Genomic DNA, 13,961 nt, shown 5'->3' on the forward strand with positions numbered 1-13,961 from the left:
GTAGACATTCAGGCTTGGGCTGGAGCCTAGGTTCTGACATCCCAAAAAGGGGGAAGCTCTCAGTACCTGGCCTCCAGCCCGAGCCCAATTGGCTACACCAGTGGTTCTCAACCTGTGGACTGCTTGCAGCCAATCAGCACACAGCTGTGGCTCCAAATGACATCCTCAGGGCCATACAGGTAGTATATATATTGTGTGGAGGTGGCCCACATAACAGTTAGAGCTGCATATCCAACCCACAATGGTAAACTGGTTGAGAACCACTGGTCAATACTGCTACTTTTTAGCCTTACAGTCCAAGCTCCATGCACCTGAGTTAGCTGACGCAGGCTTTGAGACTCTGCTTTGGATTTTTTATTGCTGTGTAGATGTACCCATTGAGAGTCAATTTCTTGTTCATGTGTGATCTTACAAGGTGGTGGAATTGTCACAGCTCGTATGGGGAGTTAGACCCTATGTTCAATCTTTCTTTTGCTAATTGCCTCTGAGCGTTAGATGATTTAGCAGAGTAATTCAAGGTGTGATAGCTAAATTCCTGCCCCTGTGGGTTATTTATTGTATATGATCAAAAGCTGAATTAATTTACTGTACAAGACCTGTGGGCACCTTGTTTAAAATGCTATATTAAAAGGGATCACTTTTTTCTGCAATAGGAATAATACTGTTGCCCTTTAAAGACAGAGTGCAGTAGCTTTAATACCAGTTTCTATGCATATTTGTTCACAGGGATCCATTTTTGAGTACACATGCTCCATGCATCCAAGAATGGATTCTTTTGGCTAACAGTGTCCATTGTGAGCGCACCAAGGCCCCAGATGTCTTTGCAACCCCCCATCTGAGGGAATAAGGGCAGAATGGACTCAACAACCTCTAAGCAGTTGCAGTAGTTTTAGTGATTAGTTAGTATTGTTAATTTGTCTGTTGACTTAAACCAAGGGAATTTTTTACTGTTGTTTTCATAGATAGTTGCCCCACCCCCATACCAGGACACCAAGCTGTTATGGATGAAGCTAAATCTGAGGTATAAGACATGACCCTCCAGTGATCTTGCCACTCAATAATGGGCATTCCAAGGGCATGTCTATGCTACAGGCACTACAGCGATGGCACTATAGCTATGCTGCTGTAGCACTGTAGTATAGTCGCTTTGTACAGTGACAGAAGGGGTTTTTCCATCGCTATGGGAACTCCATCTCACTGAGCGACAGTAGCTAGGTAGACGAAAACATTCATCCATCAACCTGGCTGCATCTATCTTGGGCATTAGGTTGGCATAGCAATGGTGCTCACATGTGACTTTTTCACTGCCTCCCTGGCCACTACTCTTTTGGCCACTCTTTTTTCCCAAGTGCACTCAGAAGGCTAGGAATGCCCTCCTAAAGTTTTTTGACTGGAGCAGAGAAGGAAGGACTTATCCCACGTGGGGAAGGATGATAAAGCTCAGGCAGCTTCTTCGAGTGGTGTCCCTGTGGGTGCTCCACTTCAGGTGTTGATGCATCCCTGCGCCTTTAATCAGAGAATTTCAGCAGCAGTGTGTATGCTGGTCCCTGTCTTGCAGCACCGTTGGCACCTCATCTAGCACATGCACAACCTGATTCCCTCAGTTCCTTCTCAACCATCTTCTGCCTGAGATGGAGCTCCCAGCAGTGTCACAAAATTAGCTCATTTAGCATTAAAATAGTTTTAGCTTAGTTCAGTTATTTACCTCCTTTTCCCTATTTTTCTTAGTTTTCAAAATATTTTTTTTTCTTTCCATATACTAGTTAAGTTCACCCCTGGAGTAAACAGACAGTTTATGCCTGGTTCACTGGGCTTTAAGCGATACCTTTCATGCCAGAATGCCATGCTGGTTTTGGACAGACACTTCCAGTGCGTCGACTGCTTGGGTGAGTCGCACATCCCGCAAAAATTCGCTCACTGCAGCAACCTAAAGGCTTGAGCTAGGAGGTACAGAGATCTGTGCCTCAGGCTCATTTTAGTGGAGAAGTCTCTGCAACCAGCTTCAGATCCCAGCCAGCAGACTCTCACTGGACAAATAGAATCATAGAATATCAGGGTTGGAAGGGACCTCAGGAAGTCATCTAGTCCAACCCCGTGCTCATAGCAGGACCAATCCCCAACTAAATCATCAAAGATCCCTGGAGATCTCACGTTCTTCCCAGAGGAAGACTTATTCCTCTAAAAATCAACAAGGAAACAAGCAGCAACTTCTCAGAGAGAACTGACCAAAAATAAACTATTTCCAGCTTAGTCTCTTGCCTGAGTAATGATTGCACCATGGCTGAGTACCTAGGAGGCACAGGGATCCTCCGGCACCACCCACATAGTGGCTTCTGCCAATCCCCAGCACTCCGGTGCTGACTCAAGAGGCAAAGGCAAGCCTACCTCCTCTGCCATGACACTGTCAACACTGCTTAAGGCAGTGGCATTGAGATCTCCAACACGGGCTACAGCACCACTGCTGGCTCCGCCAGCCTCGTTGATGCCATCGGCACCAAAAACTTTATGGACAAAATCATTGGCATTGTCCACTGCGATGCCACAGCTATTGGCATCGAAGAAGTCAGTGCTGAAACCACAGTGCCAGTTCCTTCATATTAGTATTGTCAACACTGGACTCATCACTTTTCGGCACCAACATCTCTCCAGTGCACCGCAGTACCAGAACAACCCATATCACCACTACCTCTGCCAATTTCCAGTGAGGAGGAAGAGGATCAGAAAGAGGGTGTCTCTTCTTCACACCACTCCTCTCCTGTCCAACTGGCACCACCATCTGGACCTCTATGATCAAGGTCATACAGAACATACGGTTGTGGTACAGTCACCCAAGGATGTCCTCACCCGTGCTGTTCCCCACACAGTGGCCCTATTGGGATCCCTGGGCCACCTAAAGAAGGCATTATAGCAGGCCACTCTACTCCAGTAGGGAGGGAATTAGATTGCTGCCACCACCACCACCTTCAGTGCTTGTAACGTCAGAGTCCCCTGAGGAGACAGTTGAGCAAAGGGAGGAGAGATTAAAACAAGACACCACACCACCTAAGTTCCCTCTACACCACACAGCAGACTATCAAGGGCCAAGCAGGTGAGTATAGGTACCTCTGCCCCAGCCCTGGACTGCTGTGGTGAGAGAGGGCTGGGGGGAATTGGTTCTCTCTCTCCCTCTCCCCTGCTGCGGCCCTTGGGCAGCCTGCAACCCAAACCCATCATCCCCAGCCCCACCCCGGAGCCCACACCTCAACCCTCTGCCCAGCCCTGAGCCCCCTTCCACACTCTGAACCCCTCTGCCCCACCCCCACCACAAATCACCTCCATATTGGTGCACATAGCAAAATTCATTCCACGCATGGATGTAAAAAATTAGAGGGAACATTGCTGCTGATGACTTGATGCAATTTAAAGAACTCTTTAAATGTGTGGTCAAAGGGCTAAAGATCCTTCTTTAGAATGTACCAGAATCCCAGTACAAACTATTGGACACCCTACAAACCTCCTCAGCCACAAAAATAGTGCTTCAAATCAATGACGTACTAATGGAACCAGCCAAGAACATTTGGCAAACCCTGGTGACAATACCACTCAACTGATTTAAAAAAAAAAAAAAGTGCCCTCCAACGGCATGGACTTCCTATTTTCGTATTCTACACAAAACTCCCTCGTTGTGGAGGCCATCAGCCAATGTGGTAGACAAACTCAGTACAGATCCACTCCCCATGATAAAGAGTGGAAGCGATTGGATCTCTTTGGATGCAAGGTTTACTTATCAGCAACGCTGCGATTTTGGGTGGCCAACTATGGGACGTTACTAGCTAAATACAACCACGACAACTACTCCAAGGTTATGGACTTTATTAACGACATCCCAGAAGACAAGAAATCAATTTAAATCTATTGTGATTGAAGGTCAGCTTGTAGCTCTGCAAACATCCTTAGATGTGGCGGACATAGTGGGGAGATCTACAGCCACTGTGGTTGTCATGTGCCGCGCATCTTGGCTCCACTCTTCGGATTTTTCCAGGGAGATGCAATCCATGGTGGACGACCTCTCCAACCAACAGAAACTGTTTGCTGCAAAGATAGATGAAGTTCTCCACACAGTGAAAGACTCCCAAGTGACTTTCTGCACTTTGGGACTATATATGCCTGTAACCAAGAGAAAACAACATGGGTATCAACCTGACCAGTGTGGCAGGTTTGCATCATATGTCCAATACCCCAGTCAGTGCCACCCTTATGCACTGAAGAATCTGACACTGGCCAGGAGGAGATCATTTCCCTGGCCCTCATCATGGCCCACCGTCACACTGCAAGGATCCTCCCCAGTTCCATCAAGCCAACCTACAGTCGCGGTACAGGCCCCCTGAGATAAGTCCACCACTCGTGCCCCCCTTCGTCCCTCGCGTGCCCCCCCCCCAAGGTCATATTGTGATTCTTGGGCGACATATACACACACACACGTCGCGACCATCCCCGGTGTCTTTCAGGGAGAGTCCACCAGATGGTTTGTTACAGCCTGGCTGTCCAGAGTACTTGAGCTGGGGCAGGAGAAAGCTTTTTCAGAACAGGAAAAAGAACGTGAAGAGGAAGCTATCCCTCCAGCACACTTCTCCCCATCTCCCAGATGAGGCTGTGCTGCCCATGCCTTATCACTAGGTGAAGATTTTAAGAACTTTCTGGATCTTACCAAGAGGGTGGCAGACAAGCTGCAGATTCCCCTTCAGGAGGTGGCAGATCCACATCACAAGTTAGTGGAAATTCTGCACACCACCTTCTCATCTAGAATTGTCCTCCTAATGAATGAGGCTATTCTAGATCCTACCAAACTCATCTGGCAGACACCAGCCTCCATCGCACCATCCAGCAACAGAGTGGGGAAAAAAACCCCAAACCAACAACGCTACATCTCTATCCAAAGAGGCAGACTTTGTTTTCAACATTTGCAACCCAACTCCATCATAGTGGATGTGCTTAATGCACAAAGCAAGCAACATGATGCCAAGTCAACTCCATACAATCAGTCTTGGCAAGATGGCCTATTCGTCGACAACATAGCATCATAGAATATTAGGGTTGGAAGGGACCTCAGGAGGTCATCTAGTCCAATCCCCAACTAAATCATCCCAGCCAGGGCTTTGTCAAGCCTGACCTTAAAAACTTTTAAGGAAGGAGATTCCACCACCTCCCTAGGTAACCCATTCCAGTGTTTCACCACCCTCCTAGTGAAAAAGTTTTTCCTAATACCCAACCTAAACTTCCCCCACTGCAACTTGAGACCATAAGTCCTCATTCTGTCATCTGCTACCACTGAGACAGTCTGGATCCATCCTCTTTGGAACCCCCTTTCAGGTAGTTGAAAGCAGCTATCAAATCCCTCTCATTCTTCTCTTCCGCAGACTAAACAATCCCAGTTCCCTCAGCCTCTTCTCATAAGTCATGTGTTCCAGTCCCCTAATCATTTTTGTTGCCCTCCGCTGGACATTTTCCAATTTTTCCACATCCTTCCAGTAGTGTGGGGCCCAAAACTGGACACAGTACTCCAGATGAGGCCTCACCAATGTTGAATAGAGGGGAATGATCACGTCCCTTGATCTGCTGGCAGTGCCCCTACTTATACATCCCAAAATGCCATCGGCCTTCTTGGCAACAATGGCATGCTGTTGATTCATATCCAGCTTCTTGTCTACTGTAACCCCTAGGTCCTTTTCTGCAGAACTGCTGCCGATCCATTCGGTCCCTAGTCTGTAGCAGTGCATGGGATTCTTCCATCCTAAGTGCAGGACTCTGCACTTGTCCTTGTTGAACCTCATCAGATTTCTTTTGGCCCAATCCTCTAATTTGTCTAGGGCCCTCTGTATCCTATCCCTACCCTCCAACGTATCTATCTCTCCTCCTAGCTTAGTGTCATCTGCAGACTTGCTGAGGGTGCAATCCACACCATCCTCCAGATCATTAATGAAGATATTGAACAAAATCAGCCCGAGGATCGACCCTTGGGGCACTCCACTTGATACCGGCTGCCAACTAGACATAGAGCCATTGATCACTACCCGTTGAGCTCGACAATCTAGCTAGCTTTCTATCCACCTTATCATCCATTCATCCAGCCCATACTACTTTAACTTACTGGCAAGAATACCATGGGAGACAGTGTCAAAAGCTTTGCTAAAGTCAAGGAACAACACGTCCACTGCTTTCCCCTCATCCACAGAGCCAGTTATAGAAGGCAATTCTATTAGTCAGGCATGACTTGCCCTTGGTGAATCCATGCTGACTGTTCCTGATCACTTTCCTTTCCTCTAAGTGCTTCAGAATTGATTCCTTGAGGACCTGCTCCATGATTTTTCCAGGGACTGAGGTGAGGCTGACTGGCCTGAAGAAACCGTTCTTGTTGTTCTTAACATCTGCTAGCTGCAACTCCAGGTGTGATTTGGCCTTCCTGATTTCCTGCATGCCAGAGCAATATTTTTATACTCTTCCCTGGTCGTTTGTCCAATCTTCCATGTCTTGTAAGCTTCTTTTTTGTGTTTTAAGATCAGCAAGGATTTCATTGTTAAGCCAAGCTGGTCTCCTGCCATATTTGCTATTCTTTCTACACATAGGGATGGTTTGTCCCTGTAACCTCAATAAGGATTCTTTAAAATACAGCCAACTCTCCTGGACTCCTTTCCCCTTCATGTTATTCTCCCAGGTGATCCTGCCCATCAGTTCCCTGAGGGAGTCAGCCTGCTTTTCTGAAGTCCAGGGTCCGTATTCTGCTGCTCTCCTTTCTTCCCTGTGTGAGGATCCTGAACTCGACCATCTTATGGTCACTGCCTCCCAGGTCCCCTCTACTTTTGCTTCCCCTACTAATTCTTCCTGGTTTGTGAGCAGCAGGTCAAGAAGAACTCTGCACCTACCTGGTTCCTCCAGCACTTGCACTAGGAAATTGTCCCCTACACTTTCCAAAAACTTCCTGGATTGTCCGTGCACTGCTGTATTGCTCTCCCAGCAGATATCAGGGTGATTGAAGTCTCCCATAAGAACCAGAGCCTGCGATCTAGTAACTTCCGTTAGTTGCCGGAAGAAAGCCTCGTCCACCTCATCCCCCGATCCGGTGGTCTATAGCAGACTCCCACCACGACATCACCCTTGTTGCTTATGCTTCTAAACTTAATCCAGAGACACTCAGGTTTTTCTGCAGTTTAATATCGGAGCTTTGAGCAGCACTGCTCTCTTACAGTGCAACTCCCCCACCTTTTCTGCCCTGCCTGTCCTTCCTGAACAGTTTATATCCATCCATGACAGTAATCCAGTCATGTGAGTTATCCCACCAAGTCTCTGTTGTTCCAGTCACATCATAATTCCTTGACTGTGCCATGACTTCCAGTTCTCCCTGCTTGTTTCTCAGGCTTCTTGCATTTGTGTATAGGCACTTGAGATAACTTGCTGTTTGTCCTGCTTTCTTAGTATGAGGCAGGAGTCCTCCTGCTCGTACACTTACCTCAGGGCTCGTCCCCACTTCCCTCAGGGCTTTGGAATCCTTCCCCCGGTGAACCTAGTTTAAAGCCCTCCTCACTAGATTAGCTAGCCTGTTTGCGAAGATGCTCTTCCCTATCTTCGTTAGGTGAAGCCTATCTCTGCCTAGCACTCCTTCTTGGAACACCATCCCATGGTCAAAGAGTCCAAAGCCTTCTCTCCAACACCACCTGCGTAGCCATTTGTTGACTTCCACGATCTGACGGTCTCTACCCAAGCCTTTTCCTTTCATAGGGAGGATGGACGAAAACGCCACTTGTGCCTCAAACTCCTTTATCCTTCTTCCCAGAGCCACGTAATCCGCAGTGATCCACTCAAGGTTATTCTTGGCAGTATCATTGGTGCCCACGTGGAGAAGCAGGAAAGGGTAGTGATCCGAGAGCTTGATGAGTCTCAGCAGTCTCTCCGTCACATCGTGAATTCTAGCTCCTGGTAAGCAGAAGACTTCTCGGTTTTCCCGGTTGGGGCGGCAGATAGATTACTCAGTCCCCTTGAGGAGAGAGTCCCTGACCACCACCACCCGCCGCCTCCTCTTGGGAACCCCCATCCCTAGGACAGTGCATCTCATACCTTTCAATCGGCGGAGTCTGCTTCTGTTCCCTTCCCTCAGATGTATCATCTAGTCCACTCTCCGCATTAGTACCTGTGGAGAGAACATGAAAATGGTTGCTTACATGTATCTGCGCTGCTGGTACATGGGCGCTCCCCTTTCTTCTTCTGGAGGTCACATGCTGCCAAATTTCTTCACCGTCCTCCTGTCCCTGCTGCGCAGCCTGCTCTGAATCTTCAGAACATTGTGCCCATAGAAGCATATCCTGACGTCTATCCAGGAAATCTTTGGTTTCTCTTATGCAACACAGGGTCGATACTTGTTTCTCCAGACCTTGAACCTTCTCTTCCAATATGGAGACCAACTTGCACTTTGTACAGACAAAGTCGCTTCTGTCCTGTGGAAGAAAGACAAACATGGCACATCCAGTGCAGGTCACAACAGCTGAGCGCTCCCCATCATTATTACCTTCCTTCTATGAGCTTCCTCAGGAGTTGTAGTAACTACTCAGAGAAGCTGGCAAGATGTAAGCCTCAGTGGGCTCTCCCCGGGCGAACTCCTAGGCATACTCCCTCTGTTAGCCTCTCTGCTGTTCGCCACTCAGCTGGTTCGCAGCTGACTGGCTTTTTATAATAGTCAGGCCCACTCAAGGCTCGCCTGGAACAAAGCACTCCCAATTCACACTTTTCAGACAAACAACCAATCAATCATTACTGTTTAGAATCATAAATTACCCAAACTGTCATGGCCAAATACAATTTTATTAATTATGGGAAACCCAATGTGTTTCTGGAACATTACTGGATTCAGGCCATTCTTAGAGATGGTCAGTTAATAGCCAGACTGGTCCTAGAGACAGCACTGGATATAGCAGTTACAGCTGCCCACCCAGTCTCCATGACAGTGGTACCGAGGTAGGTTGTGGTGGTGGTATTGGTTTTTTGGGCTACAGCTCTCTAGATTGCCCCAAGAACTACAGACTTCCAGTTTGAAGGGCCAAACTATGCAGAGAAGACAGATTTTTCTCTCCAAATCCTGAACGATTCTCGGACCACGTTACACTCCTTAGGAATATACACTGTGGGACAGAAGAGAAGATGTACCTCTCAACCACACCACAGGTCACAATCTTCTCAATACCCACCATCTCAGTGCTGTTATGAACCATAATGTCAGAGCACCAGGGCTCAAAAGTGGGAACAGGCTGCACCCCAGTCTGTGATCTTACAAGAGGCAGTTTGAGAGCACTTTTGATGAGCTGGTCGAGGGCCTGAACAACGATACCTTACAGCATCAGCTGCCATCTAGACACCTGTCACACCAGTCGGAAGTCACCTTGCCCTACATTCATAGCAGTTAGGACCAGCTCTAAAGCAAGGAGATAGATTTCTAGCCCTGAACCACAGGGTGCCTACTTCCATATCTCAAGACAGCCATCGTACAGCAGATTTCCTACCACTTACCTTTGGGGCAGGATCATTTTCAGTACAGACTGCTCCACGCAGGGTATTCTCCAAGGTTCTCTTCATTGTAGTAGCATACTAACCCCGGTACAGTGACTGGACTTTATCAGCATCAACCTGATGCAGTACAAGCGAGAGCGTTCCTCTCGCTACCCACGTTCACCACCCTGGGACACGTCTCCTTAATATGCTGGGAAGATCACCTATACAACCACAAGGTTCAAGACAAATGGTCTTCCACAGAAATGACTTTGCATATCACTCTTTTGGGGCTAAGGCCTGTCAGTAGTGCCTGTGTACACTTTCTGCCTTTCATCAAAAACAACACACAAAGGTCATGATGGACCTGTATGTTTTGTATAAACCACCAAGGAGCTGCCAGATCTCCCTCCCTCTACAAGACAGCACTCAAACTTTTGAATTAATGCACCCATCACAATGTGCTGTCTATCTACCAGGGATACAGAACGTCACAGCCGACAGTCTCAGTTGCAATTTTCTCATGACAATGAGTGTGTACTGAATTCAGAGGTGCTCCAAGTTATATCCGCCCTTTGGAGAACCCTGCCTATGGATCTCTTCGCTACTTAACAGAATAAGAAAGGTGTGTGTTACTGCTCCAGGGCCGGCCTGAGGAAACATTCACTGGCAGTTGCCCTCATCTTCCTATGGGACAGGGTCCGCTTGTATGTCTCTTCCCAGTTTCCTACTCTATCCAAGATTCTATTGAAAATTCAGCGAGACAAAGCAAGAGTTATTCTGATTGCCCCTCTTGACCATGACAAGTCTGGCTCCCTTACCTGACAGATGGCAATATGTGCTCTTGTTTCTCTTCAGCCTATCCCTCACCCGCTCTCTTAAAACAATGGGCTGACCCTTCACCTCAACCTGCGGGTCCTCCACCTCCAGGCACGGCACTTTCTTAGTTCCAAGGCGTAGAGGACCTAAGCTCTGACAAGCTGAAAGATGTGTTGCAACACAACCAAAAGTTGACCACTCGACATGCTTATCTACAAAATGGAAACGACTCCAAGTTTGTGTCATTTCAAACACACAGACTCAACCTCATCTTTCCTCCCTCTGATTTTGCACTATATTTTAAACTCTCATTCAACTTCCTTAAGGTTCATCTTATGGTGAAATTGGCTTCCCACTTGGTGTTTGCTCACCCACTAATGCATAGATTCTTTAAGGGCATTGGGAACCTCTTCCCCATGTGACACCACCCGCTCTAGCCTGGGACTTTAACCTAGTTCTCAGGGCTTTGACTAGACCTCCGAGTCCAGGGCAACTTGTTCTTTCTTACACCTGTCCATGAAGACAGCATTACTAATTGCCATCGCCTCAGCTAGGCACATAGGAGAAATAGCGGCCCTGATGGCACATCCATCATTCACTTTTTTTTTTTTTTTTACAGACAAAGTAACTCTAAGGCCATATCCCAAGTTTCTCCCTACTTTCTCTGCACTTTCCAGATGAATCAACCGATCAGTGTCCCTGTTTTTTCCCAAAACTGCATTGTGACAACTGGGAGATAATTGTGCATATGCTAGATATTAAAAGGACGTTAGCATTCTACTTGAAGAGGACTAAGGGCTCCAGGAAATCCCCTAAACTCTTCCTTTTGTCCACAGAAAGAGCCAAAAGCTCTGTGATATCAGCTCAAAGACTATCCAAATGGATCTTTAGTTGCATTAATCACCTATCAAGCAGGCTACTTGCTTCTGTCCAGAGTCCATACGCACTCCATGAGATCAGTTTTTACCTCTGTCACAGTCCGTAGGGATACCACTATCTGAGCAATCTATAGAGCAATGACTTGGGCCTCTACCCATGCTTTCACAGAACATTATGCAATCCCTGAAGATTTGGCCACTCACACCATCTTTGAGTCCACAGTACTCTCTGTAGTAAAAGACTCCACTCTGAAGTCCCAGCCTCCAGTGGTGGGTACTGCTCAGGAGTCACCTACAGTGGAGCACCCATAGGAACACTACTCGAAGAAGAAGTTGTTACTCACCTTGTGCAAAAACTGTGTCCCCCTATGGGTGCTCCACAACCTGCCCTCCTCCCCTCTACTTCGGAGTTCTCATAGGGCTCTGCAGTAGAGAAGGATGTGAGGGGGGTTTGCCTGTGCAGTGCTAAATAGCCTTGAGGCAGACCACGAGGGAGGGGGAGGGCACATGCGCGGGCTCAAAGGAACACTGCTACCAAAAGTCTCCGATTAGAGGTGCAGGGGCACACATACACCTACAGTGGAGCACCCATAGGGACACACATCTCGAAGAACCATCGTTACTGCACAAGGCGAGTAACTTCCTCTTACAGTTAAATGCACAAAAATCAACTCTCAAATCAACCTGTGCAACAGCTGGACTTCATCGAGGCCCATTTCAGCTCCCTGGAAGCTAAAGCATCTTTACCAACAAAAAGATGACTATGACCAACCTCATCTCTTCAGTAATGAACAGTCCACACATATCGGCACTTACCTGTACATGGCTGCTACCACATTCATGGTACGACATGCATGTCTCCACATGCATTGCCTTCAACCTCAAACACATATCTCAGAAACACTGCCTAAACAGATGCCTTATGATGCCAATCAAAGTCAGACTCTCTACATTGGTGGATACAACCCAACAATGTGTGCAAGGGGAGAGGGTTCCTTTCACTCAGGACCCACCCTCAGTGATACAACTGATGCATCCTTGATTTGGCTGGGGAGCCCATCTGTAACATTACACAATTCAGGACAAGTGGTCTCCTCCATAGTTGCACATAAATCTATTAGAACTCTGCGCAGTCCATAACATGTGCCTCCACTTCCTGCTGTTGATAAAGAATGAGACAATACGAGTGAGGACAGAAAACTTGCTTGTATGTTTTATGTAAATTGACAGGGAGGAGCCTGATCCCACTCCCTGTGCACCAAAGCCATGAAACTGTGGAACTGGTGTATTCAAAACAATATCAACATCCTGCTTTCCAGGCTGCCAGAACACTACAGCCGACACACTGAGTAAGGAATCTTCTCATGATCATGAATGGGAACTGAATGATGTGGTCCTGCAAAACATATTTTAACAAAGGGGACACTCATCGTATCGACGTCTTTGCGACATCACAAAACTACAAATGCCCACAGTTCTGCTTGAAAGCAGGTCTGTGGATCCCTTCGCAAATGGCAAGCATTACTTTTATATGCATTCCCACTAGGGCTGTCAGTTAATCAGTAGCTCACGCGATTAACTCAAAAAAATTAATTGCAATAAATCACAGTTTTAATTGCACTGTTTAAACAACAGAATACCAATTGAAATTTATTAAATATTTTGGATGTTTTTCTACATTTTCAAATACATTTCAATTACAACACAGAAAGCAAAGTGAACAGTGCTCACTTTATAGTTTTTACAGTGCAAATATTTGTAATAAATATAAACAAATGAAACAGTATTTTTCAATGCATCTCATACACGTACTGTAGTGCAAACTCTTGCAACTTACAAATGTAGATTTTTTTTTGTTACATAACTGCACTCAAGAACAAAACAATGTGAAACTTTAGAGCCTACAAGTCCACTCAGTCCTACTTCTTGTTCAGCCAAACAAGTTTGTTTACATTTTCAGGAGATAATGCTGCCCGCTTCTTGTTTATAGCGTCGCCTGAAAGTGAGAACAGGCGTTCACGTGGTACTATTGTAGCCGGCATAGCAAGATATTTACATGCCAGAAGTGCAAAAGAGTCATATGTTCCTTCATGCTTCAACCACCCTTCCAGAGGACATGTCCATGCTGGTGGCGGGTTCTGCTCGATAACAATCCAAAGCAGTGTGGACAGACGCATGTTCATTTTCGTCATCGGAGTCAGATGTCACCAGCAGAAGATTGCTTTTCTTTTTTGGTGGTTCGGATTCTATAGTTTTCACATTGGAGTGTTGCTCTTTTAAGGCTTATAAAAGCCTGGTCCACACCTCATCCATCTCAAATTTTGGACGGCACTTCAGTCTTAAACCTTGGGTCGAGTGCTGTAGCTATCTTTAGAAATCTCACATTGGTACCTTTCTTTGCGTTTTGACAAACTGCAGTGAAAGTGTTCTTAAAATAAACAACAGATACTTGGTCATCATCCGAGACTGCTGTAACATGAAATATACGTCCGAATGCACGTAAAACAGAGCAGAAGCCACACAGTTCTCCCCCAAGGAGTTCAGTCACACATTTTAATTAATGCATTATTTTTTAATAAGTCATCAGCATGGAAGCATGTTCTCTGGAATGTTGGGTGATGCATGAAGGGGCATACAAATGTTTAGTATATGTGGCACGTAAATACCTTGCAACGCCAGCTACAAAAGTGCTATGTGAACGCCTGTTCTCATTTCAGGTGATATTGTGAATAATTGGGCAGCATTATCTCCTGC

Source organism: Dermochelys coriacea, chromosome 9 (assembly GCF_009764565.3).
Source record: "Dermochelys coriacea isolate rDerCor1 chromosome 9, rDerCor1.pri.v4, whole genome shotgun sequence".
Lineage (NCBI taxonomy): Eukaryota > Metazoa > Chordata > Testudines > Dermochelyidae > Dermochelys > Dermochelys coriacea.